We start from the raw sequence: 26747 nt of genomic DNA, 5'->3' as shown, positions 1-26747 counted from the left end.
ATCAATTCATGAGTGGATTATTAAAATATGGTATATGTATACAATGGAATATTACTCAATTATAAGAAACGATGGTGATCTAGCACCTCTTATATTTTCCTGGATAGAGCTTGAGCCCATCCTCCGAAGTGAGTTATTACAAGAACGGAAGAATAGGCTCCACATCAAATTGACACTAACTGATCAACACTATGGTGCTCACACAGCAGTAATATTCTCCAGGAATTAGGGGGATGAGGGGGTAAACTCACAACTAATGGATGCGGTGAGCATGGTAGAGGGGAAGGGCACGCCTCTAACCTTCACTTGGGTGAGGCAAAGTCATAAAATGTAACCAAAATGTTTGTACCCTCATAATATCCTGAAATGAAAATAAAAAAAAAGAAGAAAACTTGGGTAATATGAGCCGATTTGTTCTAAAAATGGAAGAGACTGACTTTTTTGGTAAGGAAAGTTATTTTTTTCTGTTGAATTAAAATTTACATAACATGGAATTAACCATTTTAAAGTGAACAACCGAGTGGCATTTAGTGCATTTGCAGTGTTGTGCCACCTCCACCTCTGTCTAGTTCCAGAACATTTTAAGCAGTTAGGGAGCTGCTCCCCGTTCTCCACCCCTGGTCTTGGTGACCACGAATCTGCATTCTGTGACCACGGATTTAGTCGCTCTGCATGGTTCATGTAAATGGAACCATGCAATACATGGCCTTTTGTGTCTGGTGTCTTGCACTCAGTGTAACGTTTTTGAGGTTCATCCACGTCATAGCATGGATCAGAACTTCATTCCCTTTTATGTCTGAATAACAGTCCATCGTATGCATAAACCACAATTTATTAATCCATCATCTGTTGATGGGCATTTGGGTCATCTCCACCTTTGACCTATTGTGAATAGTGCTGCTGTGAATATTCATGTTCAAGGATGTGTTCTGAGTGCCTGTTTTCTATGTGGAGGGGGCGGGAAGAGTGCAAACCTAGGTGAAAAATTTCTGGGTCATATGGTGATTCTATGTGTAACTTTTTGGGGAACTGCCAAACTGTTTCCAGGATTGACTTTTTGAAAATAACAATAACAATAACAGATACCTTAATGCTCAGGCTTGAACGCCAGTTGGGATGGGGTCTCCTAGGGAGTGGGGCTGTGCAGAGTTGGTGTTTTTCCCAGATGCAGCTTTGTGGGCAATCAGAATGAAGTCTGAGCTTCATTCTCTCATAAATGAAGCTCAAATGGTGAGCAGTGATTTGTGCGGAGTCTTCTTCTCCACCCTGTTCTGCAGTTGTTGGTGGAAGGTAGCCTATTATCTTAATATACGGGGTGCCGAATCTGCTTAAGCACAGGCTGCCTGGGTACTTATAATCAGGCTCAGGAAGGCATTACTGCAATTCTGATTTAATATCGGCTCTATTAGAATCGATATTCTCTTATCAGCCCCATGCAAATGATAATTTATGTCTTTATCAACTGTACACTTCTCACTGGGTTTCGGATCAAACCCGAATATATATATATATATATCTCCCTTTTTTTAGACTATAATATATTTCACTTTCACTTAAAGGTGTCTAAATGGATTATGAAAAGATTCAAACTCGAAACTGATCTTATCATAATTTAAACAATTTATCGGGAGAAAACTGAGCCACGCAGACAGCCAAGTAATGCAATTATTCTGATTTACGGAACATGTTCTCTCTGTCTGGCTCTATCCACCCCTTTCCTCACGAGAGAGGATTCTGAAGAGTCCTTTAGCCAAGATGGTTAACTCCTCCTTCTCCAGATTTTTCTTTCTCAAGAAAATCCCTTTAGTTTTTTCCTCCAGGAATCTACTTTTTTTTTCTTTTCCTACTCTGAGGCAAAATTGTTAAGGTGTTGGTATTGGGACTCTTACATTCATTCTTTCAACTTTAGTTAATATTGATCAACTTTTGAGATCTTGAGTAAAGTTCAAACATACTTATCTGGGTAGCTTGGATTTTTAGTTTGCTTCCTTTTAAAGTGAAGATAAAAGTATTTTGGTCTTGTGCACTGGTTGAGTTGTTCTTTGCAAAGAGAAACACCAGGTCATTTGGTATCTGTCTTCCTGTTAGCTGAGGTCTGGGTGACATTTTTATCGTGGACTAACCAGGGACTATGGCTTTCAGAAGAGGACAAACCCAGGCATGAGCAAAAAGGGCGATTTATTGAGAGGATGCTGAGTTATCTCATGAAATAACCATTTGAATGACTGGGCCTCAGGAAGGTCGAAACCAAGGGTATTTCCAAAGACCTCAGAGGAAGGAGTTCCTGGAAACTCACTTTAGGGGTCTGCCCTTAATAGCAACTCATCTCTCAATCTTACTGTCTGTGACTTGAAATTCAGTTTACCAAAAGGACACCAGATTGGCTTTTCGTCAGCCAATGGATTGGCTTCCCATGGGTCAGATGTTGTTCCGGCTGCATCAGCTATAGCCAGGTTTGGGAGGGAGGAAGGATGACCCAGCACAAACAGCTGCTGGAATCCAAACCTACGCGGAGTCTTTCTCAGGGGAGTGCACTAAGAGCCGACTCCCTTAGGCACCCCTAAGACACCCTTCTTGTTGGGTTTTATCTGTGTAACCTAATCCCTGCCTTCTGTGTGCACAGACTGTATGGTGAGGACACCGTTGGGTTTGGGCCTCTCAGCGTCTGTATCTGTTTCCTTTGGTAGCAACTCCTTGCTTTCCTTGTGGGGGGCATCTTTGTCTTATCATGAGCATTAGGGGTGGGACTATAAATCAAGGTGTCCTACTCTGCCCTGACCAAGGGGTGGGGGTCTGACCAATGCTCAGCCAATCAGATACTTTCCTCTGGGACTCCGAGTCTGGGGTAGATTGACATGAGCTTGGCTGAGACAGTATGAACATACTAATTTTGCCTATGACTGGTGAGGCTGTTCATTTGTTATGTTACCCAGACTCCCAGAGACACCTGGTCTCTACCATTCCTGAGACCTATTTTTTCAGCCTTTCTTTTAACCTGCAAGCTGGTATCCTCCAAAAAATTCAACAAATTCTGCTCAAGTTAGAATCAGTGCCTCATGCTTACAACCAAAGATCACTAACCAATTCACTATTAAAGTCAGAATAATGGCTCTGAAACATTGGGGGAGGGTGTCCTTTTCACTTGACTATTTTTACTAAGGCCAGAAGATCGTCGCAGGGCAACGTCCTGGAAGTTATTCATAAAAGAAGACCAAAAGTCTTCTTTGATTTCCACTTAATCAGAAAATCAGTCTGGCTATCTCTTGCGTGCACATTCTAATTGAGATTCTATAAATGGCCTTCTGTTTTAACTGTAGGTTCATATTTTTGACTCCTGCAAAGTGGGATGGCGAAATGAGCCCCGTTTGCATATTGTTTCTCTTCCTTCCCTTTTTCACCTCTACAAGATTCCCCTCGTCCTTCCACACTCTTGCTTGTTCCCACAGGGCCTCGCCAGTGGCGTTAATTGCTGAGTTTTGGGTGCTGCCCACACAATGTTACTGCTCTTAGAAATATAAGCACACTGTAATATAATTAGCTGAGACTTCCTGAGTGCCGGACTAGATCTAATTCCTCCTCCTACCTGTTAGGCCAAACCTGGGACTTGGTTCTTAGCAGTACCCAACAAATCTTTACCAAAATGAATTGGTTTACTCTTCTTTTACCAATAACTGTAGCCAAGATCTCATTTTAGAGCTCTTCAAAGTTACCGTGATTCCATCCGTTGCATTAACAGCTCTGGGTATATCCTCTGGAAGAGCTCTGCAATCTGAATTTTAAGTGTTAACTGTGACAATATTAGGCAGGTTATACTGAAAGTAAAGACCTTACATGGCTACCACTGGCTGCTGGACTCACTCCACTCACTGCAAACGGAGTTACTCCAAGCTTCTGATTCTCCCCATCTTCAATTCTAAGAGACAACTACAGTCCACTTGGATGTCTTTTTCTTTTTTTTTTCCTACTAGCTTTCAACCACAGAGTCTACTTGTCCTGCAGTTTAAGTATTGGCAAGAATGTTAGAATTGCCTGGGACTGAGAAAATAACACGTGTGCACGTGTGTGCATGCATGCATGTTTGTGTGTATTAGGACAGTTATTTGAGCAATGAGAATCTGGTGAGGAAACAACTATTAATAGAATGATTTCTCAGTGAAGAGGGCATGAATGTAAATTCAGGTATGATCCTGCTTTGTTACAATGTATTATCGTGTTGTATCACATTGTTAGTAGATTATAGCACTGTGTTGTTGGTGTGTTATTGTACCGCGTAATAGCGTATTGGTGACGAGTGAGGACTGTGGTGTTTGCCGCCTGGGATTAAATCTTGGCCCTCCCGTCTGCTGGCTGTGTGACCCTGGGTAAGTCGGGATAGTCTGACCAAGAGATATGTTTTTGAGATTTTATTAGAACAAGGTGGTTAGTCTCACATATTTCTGCTGCAGATGTGAAAAATTCTGGGTCCGAAGGAATACAGGCTCTTAGTGGATTTTGGTATTTTGTTACTAAAAGGCTTTGAGAATCGATATTAGGGGCACGGAGGGCTGCGAAATTACTTTTGATCTACCCTCCAGAACATTGTTTTGCCATCGAATGATATCGTCTTCTAAATATGAAGCTGTAAGGACCCTCGGGGGGTTTGGTCACCGTAAAGTTTCCAGGAGAAAAATGTTGCATAATCGTTGGTTGTCTTAATTTTTTTTGACTGATTTACTGTCTTTGTTGGATTTAATGGCTATCTTCTGTTGTGGTGGAGCCACTGTTGGGGCATGTTCAGCTCAGGTTACTCTCCTGGCTGAAGTTAAGGGGACTGAGTGGGAACTGAATAGTCTGAAGACCTCAAAGAATGTGTGCAGTGCTGAGTGGCATCATTTTCTTTCCCCTTCCTGGTGGTGATTATTTCAAAATTTGTTCCCAAACTGTAGGGAGCCTGAACTCTGTTACCTTTGACTGCTGAAGTTCTCATCTGTCCTCTACCTTTTACTTTGAAATACTATTTAACACAACCTTCATGGCCCTGTTATTCAACAACCTTGGTGGACATTGGTTTACTACAACAGGTACATCTCCTTTCCCAGGGAAGCGCAAGAAGGCTCTTTCTTCCTTAGATCCCAAAATGAAGTCTGCCTTTGCAAATAGGAAGCAGGCGGCCAGAATTCCAGGCCAATGGGTATAGCACAAAGCGACTTGTCACTAAGGAATTTAGTAGGATATTATTGAACCCTTTGAACTCCACTCATTATGGCTCTTTGTATTAGTCAGGGTAATTAATGTTAGCTGCTTTAACAAATAACCCTCTATCTCAGCAGTGGAACACAGTCTAATGAGGCTTGGATGGAGTTTCTGAGCCACATCCAAGTAGCTACGAACAAGTCCAAGTAGTCGTCAGTGATCCTGGCTGCTTCTGTGCCACGTCTATGTCATCTGGAAACTGTGCTTGTTGCTATGCCATCCTTGAAGTTTCCGTGGCAACCCTGGAAGATCTCACAAGATGTTCTCAAAGGCCAGGACTGGATGTGGCTTCTATTACCTCTGCCCACCTTTCACTGGTCAGTACACAGAGACATGGCTTCAAGGGAGGCTGGGAGGCACAGCCTTCGCATGTGCCCGGGGAGAAAAAATGGTGAGGTGAACATGTAGCATGGCCTCGACACATTTGCCAAGCATGTTTTGCCATTTTCCACCCTTCTGCTGTGTCTTTGTCTCTTGCTGTGCTCTCTCCTAAATGCTCATTTCCATCTTTTACCTTTAAAAAAAAGCCAGCCTTGCATTCTCCTCTGAACTTCTGTTGAACTTGAGTTCATACCTTTAATGTGTATCATTGGATCATATGCAGTCCTGTATTATTACTTAAGTGTTTCCTACGTCTTGAACTTGTCTGTTCCACTGAAAGCTAATCAGTACGTCCTGAAAGTGGCCTCCTTAAAGAAGTTTTCCCTTTGTCTGCAAAGGACTACTCGGTGCTTAGAAAATCAAAACAGCTTCTATTTTAACTCCTAATTTATGCAAAAACTCTTAGCACAATAGAAATAGAAACTTTATTGATTTTATAGAGAGTGTTTTCCAGAACTTTAAAATAAACATTATACTTAATAGGAAATCAAATTTAGGGAAAAGACAGGAAGGCTATTAGTATCACTGCTCTGACATCGTACTGAATGTCTAGCTGAGGCAATAAGACAGGGAAAAGAAGTGAGTTATAAAGATTACATATCAGTTTTTGCTGCGTAACAAATCACCCCAAAATGAAGTTGTCTGAGATAACAACCATTTACTTAGCAAATAATTATCTGGGTCTGCAGTTTGGGCTGGGCTGGGCTGAGAAGTTCCTTTTCCGGACTTGGCTCATGCACTCATGCACCTGTGGCCAACTTCCGGACAGCTGACTGTAGTTTTAAGCCACTAAATGTTGGGATGCTTCATTACATAGAGAAACCTAACTAATACAGATGAGAAGGGACAAAACTCATCATTTTAGATGACATTCTATTCTATTAAGGAGATCTCAGTTATTAAGAATAAGACTGAATTGAAGAAATTGGTTTTATCATATGTAAATATGGATTTATTTATACAAATCAGTGTTTTTTTTTTTTTTTTGCCTGACATTGGTCCTGAGAGGCTTTTTTTCTCTAAAGCAATCCATTTGCAATTAGGAGTACCATTTGCATGTGCAAACATCTCTTTAATTGTCTCTGGGTTTGTCTACAGGAGCTTTCTCATTATCCAATGTCAGATATCACAGACAGATAAATTCGGACAGTTAGAGCCTGACAGAATATGAGAAATCAGATATTCAGCACCTTCATTTATGGTTGAGAAAACTGAGGCTAAGAGAAGTTACGTAACTTATTCGAGAGTACACAACTAGCATATGGCAAATGTCTGTGTTATTAGTATAAGTATTGTTCTAATATCAGAAGCTGGGAATTTTGATGCCTGGACAATGCTCCTTAAAGAGGTAGCCAGTTTCAATGGTCCAAGGTGGAAGAAAGCTGAAGTGTAATTCTCAGTTGGTTCTGGAAGGCAGAACGTACCTGAAGACTTGTGTGACTTTTGGACACTGGATGTGTCATAGTGCAATCAGAATGTGTTGGGGACATTTATGATTTTATATCATGTTGTTATTTGTAGGACACTGTTTAAGACTTATCAGTTATAAATTTTAAAAAAATAATCATCGTTTAGCTATAGAAGTTCCACCTATGATGTTTTAGTTATGTTGGGAGAAGTTATGCTAGAGATTAGCTGTGCAAAGAATGCTACATGGTTCTTCTTCACTCCTAATTAAAATATTAACAGTGATGAGTTGAATTCCTACTGTGTGCCAGACACTGTTAAATATGTTACATATTATATATATTCTAATTAAATTCTCACAGTAACTTGATGTTATCCTGTTTACAGATGAGGAAACTGAGGTGTGAAGAGGTTAAAGCTAGGGTAACTATGACACATGGGGAATTCATACCCAAGTCTGTCTAGCCTCAAAGTTCTGAGCTCAGCTCAGTTGATTTTTGCTCAGTAGGCCCGAGGTAGTTTTAAAACATACATACAAATCCCTTTGATACTCTCTCTTTAAGAGGTGGAACTTAATTTCTTTCCGCTTTAGTGTGGGCAGGACTTAGTGACTCACTTTTATAAAGTACTACACGGTGGCAGTGATGTTGTGTGACTTCAAAGACTAGGTCACAAAAGGCGGCTGACCTTCCTCCTTGCTTTTTCTTGGATCATTCATCTTAGAGGAAGTCAGCCGCCATATTATGAGGACACTCAAGCAGTTCTGTGGAGAGGCCCATGTGTTGGGAAACTGAGGCCTCCTGACTACAGCCTATGGGGGAGCCACCTTGGAAGTGGATCCTCTGGGCCCAGTGAAGCCTTCAGATGACGGCTGAGATCTTGACTGAAACCTCCTGAAAGAATCAGAACCACTCAGCCAAGCTGCTTCCAAATGCCACCAGACCCACCAGACCTTTGAAATAATAAATGTTTATTGTTTTAATCTCCTAAATTTCGGGATAATTTGTTATGTAGCAATAAATTACTAGTGCAATAAAGATAAACCCAGGTGAGGCTGTCTGGGTGATCACAAACCTTGAGCTGTTGGGACCATTGTTAGCTAAACTCTCATCAAAGCCATCAGACACCAAAGATGTGCTCCATCACCATGATGTCCGCTCTGTACACAGTGCTGCCTGCGCCATTGGTGTATTCATCTCAAATTACCTCTGCAAGAGTTGAGGGCCTTGTACCTACCTTCACCCTCTGCGACATGGCTTCCTATACACCAGGGAACCCACGGTGGAGTCGGCACTGGCCCGTGTGAGCCTGATTGAGCTCGGTCCATTAGCCAGGTGTCAGGCGACCCATGGACTGGACGGATTCATAGGCATTTGCTTGTTCGATTCACCCCGACTGTGCACCCTGGCAAGGGCACAAGATACAGCATCAAAGTGCATCACGTGCAGCAGAGATGGAGGGCTTTCTTTTGGGCTTTCACCGGAAGCCACCTTGGATGAAAGCAGCACAATATTTAAACAGACCTGTTTAATGAGCAGAAATGGAAATGTCAATATCCTTCTCTGGGAAGCGCAGGGTAAGAGGGAGCCTGCAAAGGCAGCTGTCAGGATGGCAATTAAACCTGGTTAATAAATTGGATTTTCAGGATATTACTGGAAAAGGGGAAAATTTAATCAAGGGGGATCGATACGCCTTTGGAGTGACAGTGGCCCATAGTCGTGGGGGATCTGAGTTACTGTGGGTTATGGGAGTGCCCTGTTTCCCCTCTGTCCTTGCCTCTCAGGACTGGGGAGCAGAATGGGTCCGTGGCCATTTGTGCAAACTGTGATGTGTGCAGTTCACACCTGTGGTGGCATCTCAGCCTCTGTCTCTTAAAGTGACTGATGGGTAACTTTTCCTTAGCGGGCTCTCGTGCTGTCCCCCAAACCCTGCTTCATGCCATTGGACAGCTAATCCCACGCATCCTGGCAGCATGGGTGTCAGTTTGTCTCCTGAAATCCAAAGGGAAGGGGAGAGAGACCGTGCAGCTGCCTGTCTGGGACCTGAGGCTGCTCATTCCTGGGCATCACCGTGCACCCAGGCGAGCGCGGTCGCTGCATCTATTTCTCAGCAGGCAAACAACCGATGCAAGGGAGCGATGGGTGCATCCCTGGGAAAACGAGCTTGCTCCCCCACAAGTGAAAGAACCCTGTCTGTTGTCCACTCAGCCAGGCCGCAGATCTCACTCGGCTCCTGAATGTGCTGGACACAGGGTGGGCCCTGGGGACAGACACAGTGTGAACCAAAGACTCAGTTCCTCCCCTCAGAAGCTTACAGCCAAGGAAGGGAGATGGAAATGAACCCCTGAAGATGCATAAATGCCTAGTGAGGACTTGCAGAGCGCCTTGTGGGTGAGAGTACACGGTGCATGGAGGAAGAGAGTAAAAGGGACAGGGCACTTCATATATATGTCAGGGGCCAGGAAGTCCCGCCCCTGCAGGTGGAATGTCGCCTGCGATCTAGAAACATTGACAATAAATAATAAGCACCCGCAGTTTCCCAGTGCTCCACACTTCAGCTCGTTTAATCCTCCCAGCAACGCTGTGAGGTTTTCACTCCACAGCGCACAGTTCGCTGGAACCATGGGCAGACTGCTGGGGGCGTTTGAGCAGAGGCATTCTTAGGTAAGTGACCACTCAAGCCAAGGCAGAAAAGACCCTCCCAGAAGACGTCTTCAATGTGTAGAACCTGCACTGGATTCATATTTCTCTATACCTCCCTTCCACTTTCCGACAGAGGGTGTGGGAGACGAATCTGGGCAGTATCTCGGGGTCACATCGAAGTGGACCCTGCCCACCAAGCATGCCCGTTCTTCTCTCTTCCCCTCACTCACACTCACCTTCCTCTCTTTCTGCCCTGCTGTGTGCTTTGAGGGATTCATGCCCATTCAGGGCTTCCCCGGGGTTCTCCTGCTGCTGGCTTCGGTCTGGGCTCAGCCAGTGCATGGCATTGATGGGAGAGCAGAGGGCAGATGGGCAGAGGGAGGGGCTGGGTCATGTCCTCCCTGCTGCCCCTCTGCCTGTGCTCATGGTTCTGGCCATGGCTGCGTCCCTCCAGGGACTTCTGGGAACATTCTTTCGGCCCTTCACACTCAGGGTGGTGACAGTTTTTTGCTGCTGCTCATCTCTGGGTTCCTCAGCATCCCTTGTGAGTTCCCTTACCCCTGCTCGCATCTCTGCAGACACTCCCTTCATCCAATTCTATCCCATAAACCAATAGGAGCAGAATCCGCCTCCTGCCGGGACCACTGTAGATGCACCAGGCTTCAGTGCCCGTGTGAGCAGTGGGCAGAAATGCCTGGGCATGCTCATCTCCCCTCAGCACCAGCCCCCTGCCGAGGACGCTGGGCAGAATGGACAGACCGGCCCTGTGATATCACACGTGCGCCGGGATGAGGACGTTTCAAATGATGTCAGGGCTGGAAGGACATTGCACATTCCTTTGGTGGCAGTTCATGAATAGGTCTTGGTCTTTTAATATAAAGTCCTTTTTAAAAACTCAATACTCTACCGCAGTTGTTTAAAGCACGTCTCTGAACATTTAATGTGCAAGATGGTTGAAAGGCTGCTCAAGGAGCTTAATCATTGAGATACACTGAGGTTGTGACACAACAGAGTGTCGCGTCCTCTCGAAGTTGCATTTCCATCAGCTCTGTGGGTCCTTTGCTTGGTTGAACCATGGTGGGATGCCAGCCATTCAGCTCCAGTTTTTGAAACAGAAAAACTCTGGAAAATAGCCTTTCTGGATTTTGAGATGAGCTTATCAAATGGGGTCGGGAGACGTGCAATCGTGTTTACAATTTAGCCATTTCAGGGAAGTCTCACACTGGCATTTGGGTCCATTTTCTGGGAAGATCAGGCTGCCCTTGGAAGAAAGCACTGGGCATCAGGAAGGGAGGTTGGCCCGGCACGTGATGCAGATTTATTGCTCTGTGGGACTGTGCCTGCGTGTCACTTGAAATATGGTTAAGTGCCAGTGTAAGTCACCACATTTGAAATTACGAGGCAGGTAAAATAATGCCACTTATGTATCCTAAAATACTGCATCTCTACCTCATGATAGATTTTAACGCACTCATATTAGTATATCAATTTATTATTATTTTTTGTTGTAAGCAGTAGAAGCTGAAATCAGCTTAACCAAATATCAGAGAGAATGCATTGGCTCGGGTACTGGCGCAATCGGGGTGAGTGCGGTGAGTTGGCTGGGTCTTGGGCCTCATGTGCTGAGATTCTCTCCCTTACTCTCTGCCTTTGTCAGCTCTGCTGATGCTCTTTGGCCTTCATTCTCAGGTGGGTGCTCAGACATGCTGAGAGCTTATGTCCTACCAGCTTGGGATCCCCTCTAGGAACAGGTCAAGTTTTCAATTTCCTCTACCCTGACTTCTCTCCTTGGGCTTCTTGAAGACCATTCTCTGCTGTAATTGCTTAGGTTTCAGCTCTTTTTTTTTTTTTTGAGATAAAGTCTCACTTCGTCACCTGGGCTAGAGTGCAGTGGTGTCATCATAGCTCACTGCAGCGCCTCAAACTCCTAGGCTCAAGCGATCCTCCTGCCTCAGCTTCCTGAGTAGCTGGGACTACAGGCGCGTACTACTATGCCCAGCTAATTTTTCTATTTTTTGTAGAGATGGGGTCTTGCTCTTGCTCAGGCTGATCTTGAACTCCTGGTCTCAAGCTGTCCTCCCACCTTGGCTTCCCAGAGTGCTAGGATTATAGGCGTGAGCCACTGTGCCTGGCCTCAGCTCTTTATAACAAGCCTCTCTAGTCATGTCTGCCCACATTTCTTAACCATGCATGTAGGCAGTCTTGTAAGTCTCCAATACAGTTGATGAAATGTACCGATCCACCTAGAGTCCTACTGGCTCCCTCTTGGAAGGGCACTTACCTGTATTCCAGAGCTCCAGTGAAGGGCTTCCCCTGGTACCAGCCTGGGATGCCCTAAACCTTCTCTCCTTCGTGGAGCCTGGAGCACTTCCCTTCCGGCTCCCCTCTGCTGCTGCCCACAGGGAAGCACTTAGCCAAGCGGCCCTTTAAGTATTAAGGCAGAAAGCACTTCAAATCTTGGCTCAGTCTCCTGCCCAAGTTGGAGAATTATGCTCTTAATTACTTTCTGCTGAAGGACGCTCTCCAACTTGAGGACATTGTAGGAATCTGGTATTTTCCTATAATGACCTGTGCTGGGTGTGGGGCTGGCAGCTTGAGGATGATTTCAGGCTGACTTCATTTCGTCCTGTCTTGACAAGGTGTGGAGACTTTCCTCGCTACATCATCCCACCCCTCCAGGTGTCCAAGGTTCCGTCTGTTATTCCAGGGGATTTATAAGAGTACAGGGCCATTGAGAGGAGAGTTGGGTGGGAACCGAGCAGAGTCTTGGGCCACAGGCACATGTGGTTCCTGCCAGCCCTCAGCAGGCAATGGTGCGGGCCGTCCTGGCTTCTCCCCTCTGTGTTTCTTTCTTTTCTGTATTAAGTCACTCAGGCCTCTCCTTCTGAGCCAGGTGCTCCTGTCTCTCTTTACCTGAAGGTAACTTTAGCTGCTTTCTTACTTCAATTGATTTCTGAGGTGTTACAGATCAGGCTAGGAATTCAACTTCCTCTGAAAAGCTACCATTGATTGATCAAGCTTTATGTTGTTGTTTCAAGGAAGAGCTTCTGCTCAGCAGGTGACCAGGAGCAGGCGTTGACAGCTAGGTGGCTAATAGGCACATGCCCAGGGCAGACACGACTTCCAGGTACGATGGAGAATAGGAGACCCATTTATTTCTTATCCACACTTAATCATGAGTTGGCAAGGGACTCTGATCGCTATTGTGAGTTTAGCCAAAAATGCCACCATCTTGACTCTTGCCTTTCTCCATGCCAGAGGGGATAGAAGGCTCTGAAATCCCTCCACTAGCAATTGAATGGTCCATCCAGAATGGACACACGTTGCTTTATTCACCACTCATTGGCCAGAATTGATCACATGACCCTACAAGCCAGTGTGTTTAAAACTAGACACACACTCTTATCCCACCAGGGTGTATATTTCTAAATCTTGGTCAAAAGGCTGGGAGGATAATTAGAAGAACAATAAAAGATGATTTAATTCACATGGGGATGCTAAGAGTTGAAGGCTAGGTATTTTTTCTGTTAAGCACTATTAGGAATTGCACTGCATATGTGCAATATGCCATTGTATGTGTGTGTGTGTGTGTGTGTGTGTGTGGTGTGGGTGGAGAAGTCAACAAACCAGTGGAATTTAAATGCATCCAGTTTACCCAGAGTGTCCTCTGCTGCTCCCTTCACTGGCTAACCAGTCAGTTAAGCAAATAGTTATTTTTGGCTGGAAACATCTTACTATGTTGTTAGCATGTCTTAGAGATAACATAGGTCTTTGTAGCAGAGAAATGGCTGCTATTACATACTAAGACATGAAATTGCCATTGGTGTGTCATGTCTCGTCAATCCGTGTTTTAGAAACCAGCCAGGCTGATTGCGTGGTGGAGGGACGCAGAGAGTATGATTCAGGGTTCAGGAAAAGATGGCATCCCTGCATCCTTGCTGTTACGACGAGGTTACTCTCTGGGCTGATTAGTCCATCAATGTATTTATTTATTTTGAGATACCAGAGTCCTGTCAGAGCTTGTTCTCATGCTTAGAGTCCTTCCTTACAGAGGAAACCTTAGCACCGTTAACTGTCTGATGAGGTCCCTTCCAAAGAGGCTCTGGCATAGTCTTACACTGTTTCATTTCCAGTAAATCATGTCTCTGGCCTGAAGGTCATGCAGATGTCCTGTGGTTTATCCTTGGGAAAAATTTCCTGGGCCTGTTGATGATAAGCTTGGGAATGCTCAATCAGCATTAATCTTTAAAGGATTAACCTTTGCTCTGTGGACTGCGTTTTAGTAAGTGACACAATGTAAAGTTACTCAATTCCTTTGGGAGAAGCCAGGCCTCTGCTAGGCCTTGGATATGGTTATTGTGTTCAATTGAAGTACTGGCTGCAGGATTATAGGCGTGATTATAGGAAGCCACTCTGCTCCCAAAGCCTACCCAAATCACGGATCATCCCCAGAGCATGTGTGCTATCTGTATAGACATTTGATCTCTTATCTCTAGCTAACTGACAGGACCTAGTTGGCCAGATTTGGCATTTTGGCCTTTGGGAGAAGGTTGGATTCGAGCAAGGCCGATTGAGTTGTGATGGCCTCTTTGGTTCTCAAAGAGGACTCATCCACAAACACTTCTAGATTTGAGTTATCTGAGTAGAGTGTCTCAACCTTTGGCACAATTGGCATTTGGGGCTGGATGATTCTTTGTGGGGCAGGGCTTCCCTGGCCATCGTAGGATGTTCAACAGCCTCCTGGCCTCCCCCTACCCTGGGGTGACAACCGAAAATGTCTGCAGACATTTCCAGATGTTCCCTGGGGGACAAAGTTGCCTCCTGTTGAGAACCACTAGTTTCAAGGTGTTTCAAGGAAGGGAGAGGGAGGCAAGAAACATTCCCAAATGGGGACATGATAGTCTGAGGTTCTTCCCCTTCCTCTTAGAGAGGAAAAAAGGTGGAGGGGTTTATTTAGGGTGTTGTAGGGATGGATAAAAATGTGTGAGGGGGAGGATTTTGTAGGACGTCGGTCTAAAAGTGGAAAAATACAGGACACTGTTAAGGAAGAGTAAGGTCTGAACAGCAGGAGGGGCCATGAGGTTACGTGGATATCCTAAGACCAAGTGAGCAGATCCTCCGACAACCTTGTCGCAGCAAACGAGGAAAGTGGCCTTGTGCTGTGGCGTCCAGTGAGGGCCTGATACACGATGGGTCTCTGGTGTCGGTTGTGCTGGTGAGTTGGGACCCCCAAAGTTTGTCCCTGTCTTTCACGTACAAATAGATTTACAGTAACTGGGGGGAAGTGTAAGGATAGGAAGGTTTCAGAGAAAATCCTCTAAGCAACAGAAGACAGATGGAGACTTCCCGGGGCAAGGGTTTTATGTCAGCTTGTGTCAGCTTGAATAAAGGGACAGCCAGTTCAGAAAAGTCAGGGATCCGGTCTTTATAACATCTTATGAGACTGAGAAATCCGCCAAGTTGTCTTTTGGTAATTGGCCAGGAAATTCACAAACAGCTTCCTGTCTTTGAGAGGAAAGAGACTTTCCCATTTTGTGGATAATCGCCAGATAAATACAGGACGCCCATTTAAATGTGAATTTCAGATAACTCAGGAATTTTTTTTTTTTTTTTAGTGTAAGTATGTTCCATTTCATGTTCTTTATCCCATACAAGATTTGGGACATACTTATATGAAAAAATTATTTATCATTTACCTGAAATTCAAAATTAGCTGGGCATCCTATATTTTTGTTAAATTAGGTCTCTGATTTTGTGAGATGCCAAGACTGGAAAATGTACTTGGCTCTCCCACATTTGGAATTTGTCTCTGGAGATTCTGTGTCCCTTGTGTGCTAATATTGTCAAGTGGAGGGGATCAATTCTGCTAGACTCTGGAGAACATAACAGATTATCTGTGTGATGTACGGGGCAGAGCACAGGTGGGTGTCTCTAAGGTTAAGTATTTGCAAGAATAAGAGGGCACTTCTGTAAACCCTTGGGGTGTAACTGTTCAGTTGTAGTGTTGATTGTCCCAGTTGAATAAAAATAGGGGACTGTCTTAGTCCATTTTGCGCATGTACACACACGTGCATGTGTATGCATGTGTGTTCTGTACATGTGCATTGTATGTGTATGAGTGCTGTGTGTGCATGTGTGTTGTATGTGTGGATGAGTACATGTGTGTGCATTGTATGTGTGCACGGGAGTGGGTACATGACTGCACCTGTGTGAGCATGTATGGGACATGTGTGCTCGGACATGGCAAACATTACGGCTCAGGGAATTTGTCCTTGCTCTTCCCTTGTCTGGAGCCCTGACCTTTGTCCTCCACCGCTGAAGTCTCAGCTCTCGACTATCTCTTCTTCAGAGAGTCCTCCTTGCACTGCTTTATCTAAATCATCTCTCTCCCCATCCTTTGTGCTGTTTTGTCTTCATCTCTGCATATCTCTGCATCCGCTAGAATGGGCTACTGTGTGCTGTGATAACAAACTACCCCCAAACCTCAGTGTTTTGCAGCAACCAAGGTTTATTTCCCACTCACACTGTGAGCCCTTAGAGGTTCAGCTGGGGGACTCTGACTGTCATCGTCTCTCGGGTGGCCAGAAGAGCACCTCGGTTGACAGTTGCTGGGGGCTGTGGCAGAGGGAAGTGGAGACTCACACTAGTGATGAAATACACTCCTGCATGGACGGGGGACAGAGACGTGTTGGTGGGAACTGGACACGTGGCCCCCCCAGTCTCAAGTGGGGCAGAAGTGCAAGCCTCGCGTGTGCTTGGAAAGTGGGGAGTTGGAGTGTTTAGGAAAGTTTGCTGACTACTGCCAAATTCACTATTGAATAGCTGCCTTATTCATTTTTCTATTTGTTTGTTAATTGTGTCTTTCCACGAGAATATAAACTCCAGAAGAGCTCCCTGCTGATCCCAGTGCTGAGAACAGAGCTTTGACACACTGTGGATGCTCAGAAATATTTCACTGAATGTTTGAATAAGTTATAATTCAGAACTTGGAGACCCAGCCAAAGAGGGCAAGTTTAAGAAACTCTGGTAGACTTGGAGACCGAGTATAGACGACCGTGCGTCTTCAGCTTCTTTTTATGTCTTCCTGGGTGTGCTGAACTTGATGTTCTGGGGCTGCCCTGACTTCAAACATTCGCTTCCCATTAGAAGCTCATACACCTCAGACCGTGTGTTCTCATCCTGCGTTCAGGTCCCCAGACTCCAAGCATCTCTCATTAGGGCGCATCAGCCAGCCTCCATCAAAGAGAGCGCACCAGTTATTGCCTTGAGACTGAAGGGAGTTTTCAAAGAAATTGGCTTCGCAGGTGCTGACCTTGGAGGTTCAGATCTGAGTAGGGATTTGCTCCTGGGATGTAAGGCCCAAGTCCAGCTCGCTTTGCCTGCAAGCTGTGCTTTGTCCCCTAGCATGCTTGGGACTCTCCCTGGTGGCAGTGGGTGTGTGGGAGACATACTCATGATGTCAAAGTTCAGCTACCGGAACGGCCATCACACGGCCACAGGGCCCCTCATTAGTGCAGCCTGGGCCCAGCCACCAGGACAGATTTTACCTTTCGTTCTATCGTCTCGGGCCAATTAGTGGTCTTGCTCCTTGGAGGGTCTGGCCTAGTGCTGGATCTCATTGTTTTTTGGAATCGTTTTCCTTCCTCGAGAACATGCACCTGTGGGCCTGTTTGTGGGAATAAGATCTCTGTGGGGAGAGTGCCGGGTGAATTCCAGGTGCTGGCACCTGAATCCTATGTGAACTCGACATCCCTTTCCCTGGAACCCAGAGAAATCACTACCTGAATGATGCACACGGAGGCCTGCCCCATCCTGGACCTGCCTGGTTTTGCATCCTCGGGGGTGAAAGACAAAAAATCCAGTTTCTTACCACTGTGTCCTGTTATTTCATGTATAAGTCTGGCTCATACTTGCTCCTCAGGACCAAACGAGTTTCTCTTAATCAAAATGTGGCAGGGGAAGGATGGGCCCAGTTCCATGGAAGGAATTTCAGGAGTCCTTGGAGAGATGCAATCGGCAAAGGAGATGTTAGAGAAGTTACATGCACATAATTTTTCCTAATTGTGGTGGACTTAAGATCTAATTACTTCAGAGTAATTGGCCTGTAAGAAAGATTTTGAGGCTGTTGTAATTAATACAATGGGCCAAGTCAGCGATGGGATGGAATCATTGGGTTTTAATTAATCGGTGGCAGGAGAACGTTTCCTGAAGGAGAGCTCTTCACTTAGGGAGATTTACACACTTTGGGATTACAGGAGCCTGCAAATCCCTCCCATTGACTTTCTGCTCAGCCAACGTGTATTGAAAATCTGCCAGGTACATGAAAGGTTACAAGGATTCTGATCTGATTTTTGACTGGTTGACATTCAGAGTGTCAGTCTGTTTGTGGGATTCTCTTAACTCTACTACCGTTCAAGGTTAATGAGGTTGAAGATTCTGTTTGGGTTTGTTTTTGATTATCCCAGAGTGTTTATCTGTCTCTCTCTTTAATTTTTGCTCCTTTGCTTGTGTGGTGTTGGAATAATTCTTGGTGACTTGGAGGTGCCATGTGCTTGCTTCTAACTCTGTCTCTTTGTCTGAGAGCAGTGAATTCCCCTGTAAGTCGAGTTAGATATCTGTCGCCTTTAAATTTTGCTCTAGGTGGGTCTGAGCAGTCTTCCGAGCTAGCGTTCTGCAGGCAGCTCATCTTGGGCCTGATCTTTGTAGGTCAGCCACGAACAAAGCTCTGGTCATCTCATTGTTACCGTCTCCTTAGTGGAGAGCCCAGTGTAATCCTTTGTGCGTCTCGTCTCGCTGCTCCCGTATCTCAGCAGGGAACATACCAGTCCTGGAATAAACCGCCCCTGATTACAGTCGCAGCTGCCAACCGGCCCCTGGTGGCCAGGGTAGCCTGCGGGGTGCTGGACTCACAGGAGCCCTCCATGGCCACCTGGAGAAACCTAGCTGACCAGCATGCACAGGGCATGTCCCCAGCACTGCGGTCTCATTAGCAGCTGCTGTCACTTGGAGGAGTTGACTGGCCCGTCAGACACTTAAACGAGGCCCTTCCCAGCACAGGTGCGGAGTGATCCCGGGCAACACGACAGGAGGGAGGCTTTCCCTTAGAAGCAGACTCTTTGGAGAGTAGTAAGAGTTTTCTGCATGTGACTCTGCTCTTTCCCTTCCCTGTACGTATATGTAACTGCACAGCGCTGGGGACATCGTGATCTCAGTGGATTTGCATGTACAAATAAATGAATGAGTGTTACGTTCACTCTCTCCCAGTGTGGACTATGGAGTCAGACACGTGGTGGGTCCTGGATGCTCCACTTCGTAGCTGTGCGACCCGCCTACGCCAGGGCTTCCCCGTGCTGCTGTCATGAGTACCGCTCACCACTCCCTGCCGGGTGTGCAGGAGGATGGCCCTGCTGGCCCTGTGGGCCCGTCCTCACTCCCAGGCCAGAGCGTTCCGTAGCCAGCCTTTCCCTTTGGGTTGGAGATCGAATGTTCTAGATGCGGAACAGAGTGTATCATGTGCACCATCTGTGTAAAATCCAGGCACAGCCTCACACTCATTCATGCCTGTAGATGCACAGATTGTCTCTGGAGGGTTAACAAGGGAGCTAATCGCTTTGGTTGGCTGAGGGGCGTGGAGTCGGGAGGGCAGCTGTGGAAGTTCTTTTAGACTTTTTGAATTTTGAATCCTGGCAATGCGTCATTTATTCAAAAATTAACATTATGTTATAAATAAGAATCAGCTGAATAAATGGCACATTTCCAGGATTCAGAATTCAAAAAGTTCCAGTCTGGGGTGGCACCATGGAAGTTTACCCCGGGAACCCTGAGGACGGTAACAAGATCCAGTACTTAGTCCACCGTGCTGCATCTGGAGTCTGTCCCGTTGTTTCCCACGTCCGTCGGCGAGGGTTCGCCTTTCCTCTCCACGAAGACCTGAACGTAAATGGATTGCAGTGAGAAATCCACTGGTCGTTTTATAGAACAAGAGTGTTCCTCCAGGTTGGTAATGAGAAGAAAGAGAGAGAGAGGCCACTCCGAAAAGTTGTATTTAGGAACCTGGCGTAAGATGATTTCTGAGCCGTCACTTGCTGGAAGGGTTTTGGGGATGTTGTCAGAAAGACAGAGGCAGAGGGAAAAAAAATAATTGTGGCAATTGTCTGAGCTGTCTCCAGGCTTGTCACCGTGGTGCTGATAAAATCAAATGAGCTGGGAGCGAGGGTAAGTTGTTAGTGTGAGAAATAGTCCCGCATTTGGCAGCCGCGAAAGTGGAGGTGCCTCAAGTGTTTGCTCATTATCAGGATTTATTGTGTTCGGCTCTGGGAAAATGTTGGTAAGCAAAAATAAGGGCGCTCGCACCAGCCTGCAAAGTACTCGAACATTTTTAAAAATGGGAAAAGAAGACTGTGACATCGTTTTCCCGTGGCCGAGAAGTGGGGCAATGGGTTGGCCGACTGACTGTGTGTCGGTTTCGGAGTCAGATGGAGAGATTCGTGGAGTGTTTATACAAGAAAAATGTATTCGAGATTTAAACAAAAGTAAAACAAACCAAACAAGAGAGCAGAGGATGGGAACTTTCTATTTTTAAGTAAATTATTTTCTGATTAGAGAAAAGTATAGAAAATAGTAAAACAAACACTGATTTACCCCCCGCCCCCGCTTTGTAAATTCTTGCTATTTGGCTTTATTGCCTTCAAATTTTAAAAGAAATATATTATAGATGTTGTTGGAGACTTACGTACATCTCGTTGACTCTTTCTCCTCCTTCTCTCAGGCAGACATTATCACTACCATGCATGTTTTCATAGTTTTGGATATGAACTGTACAAAGAACTGTTGCCTGTATGGTTACCATTTTTATAAAACGTATTACACTGTGCATCTGCTTTGGCAACTTTGTTTCCTTTCATTTTTTTCTACTTAAAAAGTGAGATATGATTAACATGCCATAGATTCATCATTTTTAAGTGTACAGTTCAGTGGTTTTCAGTATATTCACAAAGTTGTGGAATCATCTCAGCTATGTAATTCAGAACATTTTCATCACCCCCCAAAGAAACTTTGTAACTATTAACAGTCACATGCCAAAAAGTGCTTGGCAACCACTAATCTACTTTTTTGTCTTTTTTTTTTTTTTGAGCCAAAGTCTCACTCTGTTGCTCGGGTTAGAGTGCCGTGGCGTCAGCCTAGCTCACAGCAACCCCAGACTCCTGGGCTCAAGTGGTCCTCCTGCCTCAGCCTCCTGAATAGCTGGGACTACAGGCGTCGCCACCATGCCTGGCTAATTTCTTTCTACTTTTAGTAGAGATGGGTTCTTGCTTTCACTCAGGCTGGTCTCGAACTCCTGACCTCAAGTGATATTCCCGCCTTGGCCTCCCAGAGTGCTAGGATTTCAGGCGTGAGCCACCACGCCTGGCTATTTCCATAGATTTCTATAATTGTCTTGGTTCTTGTTGAAAATCAGCGTCAATGTAAGGGTGTGGAGGTGTTTTGTGGACTACAAGGAAAAGGACCATAGTGGGTTCCGGAGGCTGGGATCAGGAAGTAGAAATCCCCCGGAGGTTCTAGGAACATGTGCTCCAGTTTATATCTTATCATTCTCACTTTGATCTATCTTTTTAGTCTGCTTGGTAGAAGAGGTCACTGCTTCTCCACATTTAAAAATACTGGAAATTAATTCAAAATTTGTAAAAGCTTGTAGTGGGAATGATGAAGCAAAGTGTAGGTCTGGCTGTGTTTAGCCCAGTGATGGGAAGTTGCAACCTCTGGGTTGTCTATTTAACTTTGCCAATCAGCCAGCAATGAGATAAAGGAACCTCATTTGTTGGATGATTCTCATTTGACACAGTCCTAGATATATTTTTTAAAAAGTTCTATATAGCAACTTGATCATAGTATGCTGGGAAATCAAACCGATAATGAGAGAGTGTTCTGAATGCTAAAAGACGGTAAGTCCCTGATTCAGAGTTGTGGCTCTTAAATATTTTCAAACCCTGGACATTTGATTGCCAGCCACTGCCTGACTTGTCAGCCTGAAACAGGCTTTCCATAGTGTGCTCAGAGGAAGCAGAACTGCCTTTGACAAAACAGAAACGAGGAGGCAGTGCCTGGATTTTGTAAGATTGCAGAAGGAGATGATTTATTCCTGCCAGATTCTGAGAACCAGCCATGCGATCATGATGCAGAAAGTTGCGTGAGAGGCAGAGAGATGGACGAAGAACCTCTGCTCCATTGAAGGGATCTGTGAGCAGGAATTTGCTCCATTCCTCTCTGGGAGATGGTGTAGGTGGGGACTTAGGGAGTGCTAAGGATGTTGGAAGAGGAGAGAAGGGGATGATGAGGAAATGCATGCAGTGGGTCCGTAGTGGCTGCCTGTGGCGCAAACCCTTTCCCCAGCGTATCCTCTCCGGAGCGTTCCCTGGCCTCGCCTGCCCACGGCAGGGCTGTCTCCTCTCCATACCCGTACCTCGGTCTGTCTGGCTACACTCAGCACATGCTCCTCTGAGACTCACTCAAACTATTGTTTGATACTCATCAATTCATTCATTCATTCAATAGATATTTAATGAGCACCTAGTATGTCCTAGGCAGTGTTTTAGGTGCTGGGAATACATTAAGCTAAACAGGCAAAAATCCTTGCTTTCCCGGCACTTACATCCCTCCTCTCTCTGACAGTCAAAATAATCAATAAATAACAGTATGTTGGAAGGTAAAAGCCAAGGCAGGATAAGGGTATCAGAAATGCAGAGATGGGGATGGAATTTTAAATGGGGAGGTCGGAGGACACTTTATTGAGCAGGTGGCATTTGAACAAAGACTTGAAGGAGGATGTTCTTTTCTATTTAGCACCTGTGTTCATGCCGATGGTTTGGGATACATTTTTCCTATTTTTTTTTTTAGCTTAAAATAGATTTACTCAACAAACACTTGTTGAGGACCTGTTTGGCTTCTGTTAATTTTCTCAGTTACAACTCAAATGTCAACTCCTTACTCCTGAATACCCTTTCATTTTTCCATTATCTCCTGTTGTAATTTATATTCTATTTTAAAATTTAAAATGACTATTTTTAAACTTGTGATTTTTGAATTTTTAAAAATTGAAGAATTTTAACTTTAAAAAAAACAAATTTAATTCTTCTATTTTATTTTCATGATAGCATTTAACATGACATGGTCTTACCTTATGTATTTACCTGTCTGGTAAGACAAGGGTCTCTTCTGTTTTGTCTACCAATGATTTTCAGCGTCTAACACATGATGGGTGGCTAAATAAATGTTATGGAATAAATGAATGTCCCAGGTACTGCAGTGACTATGACGCTATAATAGGTTTTAGCCTTCGAGGAACTTACATTCTAGTCATGGAGACAGATGTGTCTTCTCTAAGCAGAGTATATAAATGTACTTGGCAGCCAGGCAGACGAGTATGGCTCAAGACTGCGCCGACTGGTAGCTTCTTGTTTCCCAGGACTCAAATGACATCCCCCAGAAGTTTGTAGTGTGTGTGTTGGTCTTGTAAGTATGTTCAATTACCTAAAAAAAAGAAAAACTTACTGAACTGCTACAGTTTTCCAGGTGTCACGCCAGTGCCACAGCCAGAACAGCAACGATACAGGTACCTCTTTGTCCTCGTGGAGTCCACAGTCCAGAGAAGGACAGAGGTTCAGTCTCATATTGTGTTTACTGAGAGTCAGCAGCAAATCCTCTCCCAAGACATTCATTTGTTCAATGTCCTCATCATTCAGTGTTTTCCTTGCTCTTGGTCATTTTAAAAAAATTAGTGCCCAGATAAAGGCTCATAAGAAAAAAACACACCTGAGACCAGAGATAGCCTCTCTTGTCCCATTTCTATAAATACTCATCTCTGCCTCATAGCTTGGAACCATCTATAAGTTTGTGAAGAGAAAATAATCTGTGTAAATGATACAACTTGGTGGAGGGCAGCTCACGCTTTCTGACTCTCCCTTTCTCTCTTTATTTCTCCCTCTCTGCCCCCTCCTCCTGTGAAACACCTGTTTCTGCCATCACGAGTGACACGCTGAGAAATGGCTGGGTGTGGTCCCTGGGGACACGCTGCTGGGTTGGGTCCCCTGTTCACCCCCCTGGACTCACCCCTCCTCCTCGCTCTGACCAGCCTGTCGGGGCTGTAGCCATACTGTGCGCTCAAAGGCTGCCTCGGCCCCTCCTCGGGGTCCCAGGGTCCCAGAGAGGAGGCTCAGCTTTTATTAAAGGCAAAGTTTCCATGGAAAGTAGGGAAGCAGGACCTTTTGGAAGGAGGCTGCATGTTCCAGCTTGGAGGAGAAATGGCCAAGCAGTGTGGCTGCTTCATGCCTGACACACTCACGCACGTGTTCACACGTTCACACATGCACACACATGCTCTCTCACACACACTCACACCTGCCCTTCTCCACCCTAACGACTCTCTCATGGCTGAAACTCTGGTCCTGATTCCTCAAAGGCAGTTGTCATTGTTAAATTGAGAGAATCACAAAGCACATTTCTAAATTCGAAAGGCTTAATCAAGACTAGATCAGGCGCAGGTGAGATTAATAGCCACGTTCCCATTTCCACAGAAGTGGACTTATTAGCAAGCACGCTCACTTCCTAGAGCAAAAGACTTCCTTCCTCTGGCAGGAGGGAGATTACTTAAAAAAACCTTTATGTAAAAGTGACTCTGACTTAATTGTTCTTCCATTCATTGTTGGACTTGGGCAGAGTCCCGTCGCGGGTCCAGCTCCCGGGCTGTGAGTCGCAGAGCAGGAGGAGGACGCCCCAGCAGCGGAGCGGGGCTGGCCCCTCACGCGGACTCTCCCCCTTTGCCCAGGACTCACACTTCTTTCCACCCACCCCAGGGCCGCAGTGAGAGTTGGCGGGATGGAGTGGCCGGCGACAGCGGGAGTCATGCTGCATTTCTCCACCCACTGGGTTTCCAGTTTCGCGGCACTAACTTTTCTGAGATCTGAGCACGCAGGCGGTGTGAGAGGTGGCTCCTTAGTTCTGGGTACAACACACGGTGCAGCCCAAAGAGAAATTGAAAAGGTGAACTGACAGGATGGCGGGTCTCTTTTAGGAGGGGACTGACCAGATGGACGTGTGGAGAATTCCCACGACCAGGGAAGGGACGAGAGCCTGGACAGCGTGGGTGGGAAGTGGGGGAGGGGCTGACTGAGAACTGAGTTCCTGAAACCCCTTCGCAGTTCAAATTTCAGCCCTTACTGTCTCCTTTCCTTGCCTTATCAGGAGAGATGCCCAGGTAAATAGGGAGCCCTGGCTTGGGGGTTCCCTTGTGTACCCACTTGCAGTCTTCTCGTGAGTCCAGGAACCCTTATTCAACACACATTTCCTCCCCCGTGCGAAACAACTCGTACCACTAGATACTTGAGGGTTCCTAGCTCCCACGTGCCCACACCCAGCTTCGCCTCAGCTGCGGCCACCCGGCCACGTTTGCCACGGAGTCCCTGAGCTGTTCCAAAGCTGTGTGTCTCTGATGGTTTTGTATCATCACGGTATGAATTTATAGTACTGGAGAGTGCGGGAAGGGAGTTACTGCCCATTCCCTCATTCCATCCTCATAATTCTACCGAAAGTGGGCAGACAGGCCTTTCTGTTATTCTCCCACTTACCAGTTGAGGAAGCTGAAGGCTGGAGGGGCACAAGTGACTTGCTGGGGTGCAGAGCAGGTCAGCAGCCTCCACCTGCCCTGTCCAGCGTGGTAGCCACTGGCCACGTTGGGCTTCTGAGCACTCGGAGTGAGGCTAGTGTGACCAAGGAACTGGATTTTTAATTTGCTTTATTTAAAAATTCATTTAATTTGAATGTAAATAGCCATTTGTGGCTGGTGCCCACTGTATTGGACAGTGTAGTATCTGAGAGTTTCTTAACACCGCGGCTAAGTGGGAAAAAGGCTAGGCGTGGCCCATTCTGTATGGAGTCTAATGTGGTTTGATTTGGGGTAGAATTTATCAGGCAGGACGGTGCAATTTAGTTTTGTCAATGCCATCGCTGTATCCGAATGTGCCCCTGGTACCTCCCGGCACGCACAAGGAAGCAGATAGCTGTGGTTTCCCCACCCCGTTATTAGGCAGGGGGCCTGTCCATGGTAGGGGAATCCCGCGGGCCAGACAGCAGGTGTTTTTTTTTGTTTTGTTTTCCCCCCAAATCTCTTTCCTCCCAGGTTGTGAGTTGTGGGTCCAGACTGCAGACCTTGCCCAGGCCCCCAGAGGCAGGCAGGAGACTTCTTGGCCCATTTTGGCCTTGGCAGGGCTGCTGGCAGAGAAGGAACAAGCTGGTGTGAGTGACTCAGGCCTTGGGGAGCTGGTGAATGGGTCATCTCTGCTGTCACCTTTCCTGGGTCTGAGTAAAGCTGGATTCAGGCAATGGAATGGGCTTTCGGAACAGGAGTCACTCACAGTCCTGTGCTGGGTGGCTTTTTGTTTTAACTCTGTTCAGTAACTTCCCTGTCACTGCTACAGCCTGCGATTCTGAGTCCTTGCCAATGACGCGAGGCTCCCTGTGTATGAAAACATGAAGAATAACACGTTTTCTTTTCACTTATACACAACCCACCAACCTTCCCCCCTCCCCCAAACACACATAACAATGTTGTCACTCCATGAATTAAGGCAGGTGGGATCTTCTTACATAACATCTAACCCCATTTTAGTCTGATGAAGTAAGAATCGAGTGTAACACCTCATGATGTTGCTCAGAGATTATGTAATAAACCATGCAGTCCATAAGTCCTTTCTCACTCCTGGTCTCCCGATTCTTCCACAAGCCTGTGAGGTCTCCACTGTTCTCCCCAAATTCTAAAGCTCAGAGCTTGAACCACTGGCTGATAAACACACAGCTAAGTAGAAGCAGAAATAGCCAGAATCCAGGGTGCGCTTCATGACTGGAGTAACGGTGCAGGCAGATGAAACGGAAGTTTCCCGTGTAGGGGGCTCAGACCGTGGCGTGTGCATGCCGTGTTGGGGAGGGAGAGAGCTGTGCACGGCGTGGCCGGGGTGAGATGTGTCTGAGCGACTCCCGAGATGAAGAAGAGTCTGTTTCCACCCACAGAGCCCTGAGGGTGGACCGTCAGCCCAT

General features: G+C 45.9%; 1 protein-coding gene across 1 annotated transcript in view; it reads left to right on the top strand.

The window, feature by feature from the left end:
- TMEM132B (transmembrane protein 132B) overlaps nucleotides 1-26747 on the top strand; it is a 162711-nt gene that overhangs the window by 62624 nt on the left and 73340 nt on the right. The gene's annotated exons all lie outside the window — the stretch shown is intronic.

Source organism: Propithecus coquereli, unplaced genomic scaffold (assembly GCF_000956105.1).
Source record: "Propithecus coquereli isolate 6110/MARCELLA unplaced genomic scaffold, Pcoq_1.0 Scaffold81, whole genome shotgun sequence".
Classification (NCBI taxonomy): domain Eukaryota; kingdom Metazoa; phylum Chordata; class Mammalia; order Primates; family Indriidae; genus Propithecus; species Propithecus coquereli.
The sequence above is the reverse complement of the archived record's forward strand: the minus strand, read 5'-3'. Positions and strand labels throughout refer to the sequence as shown.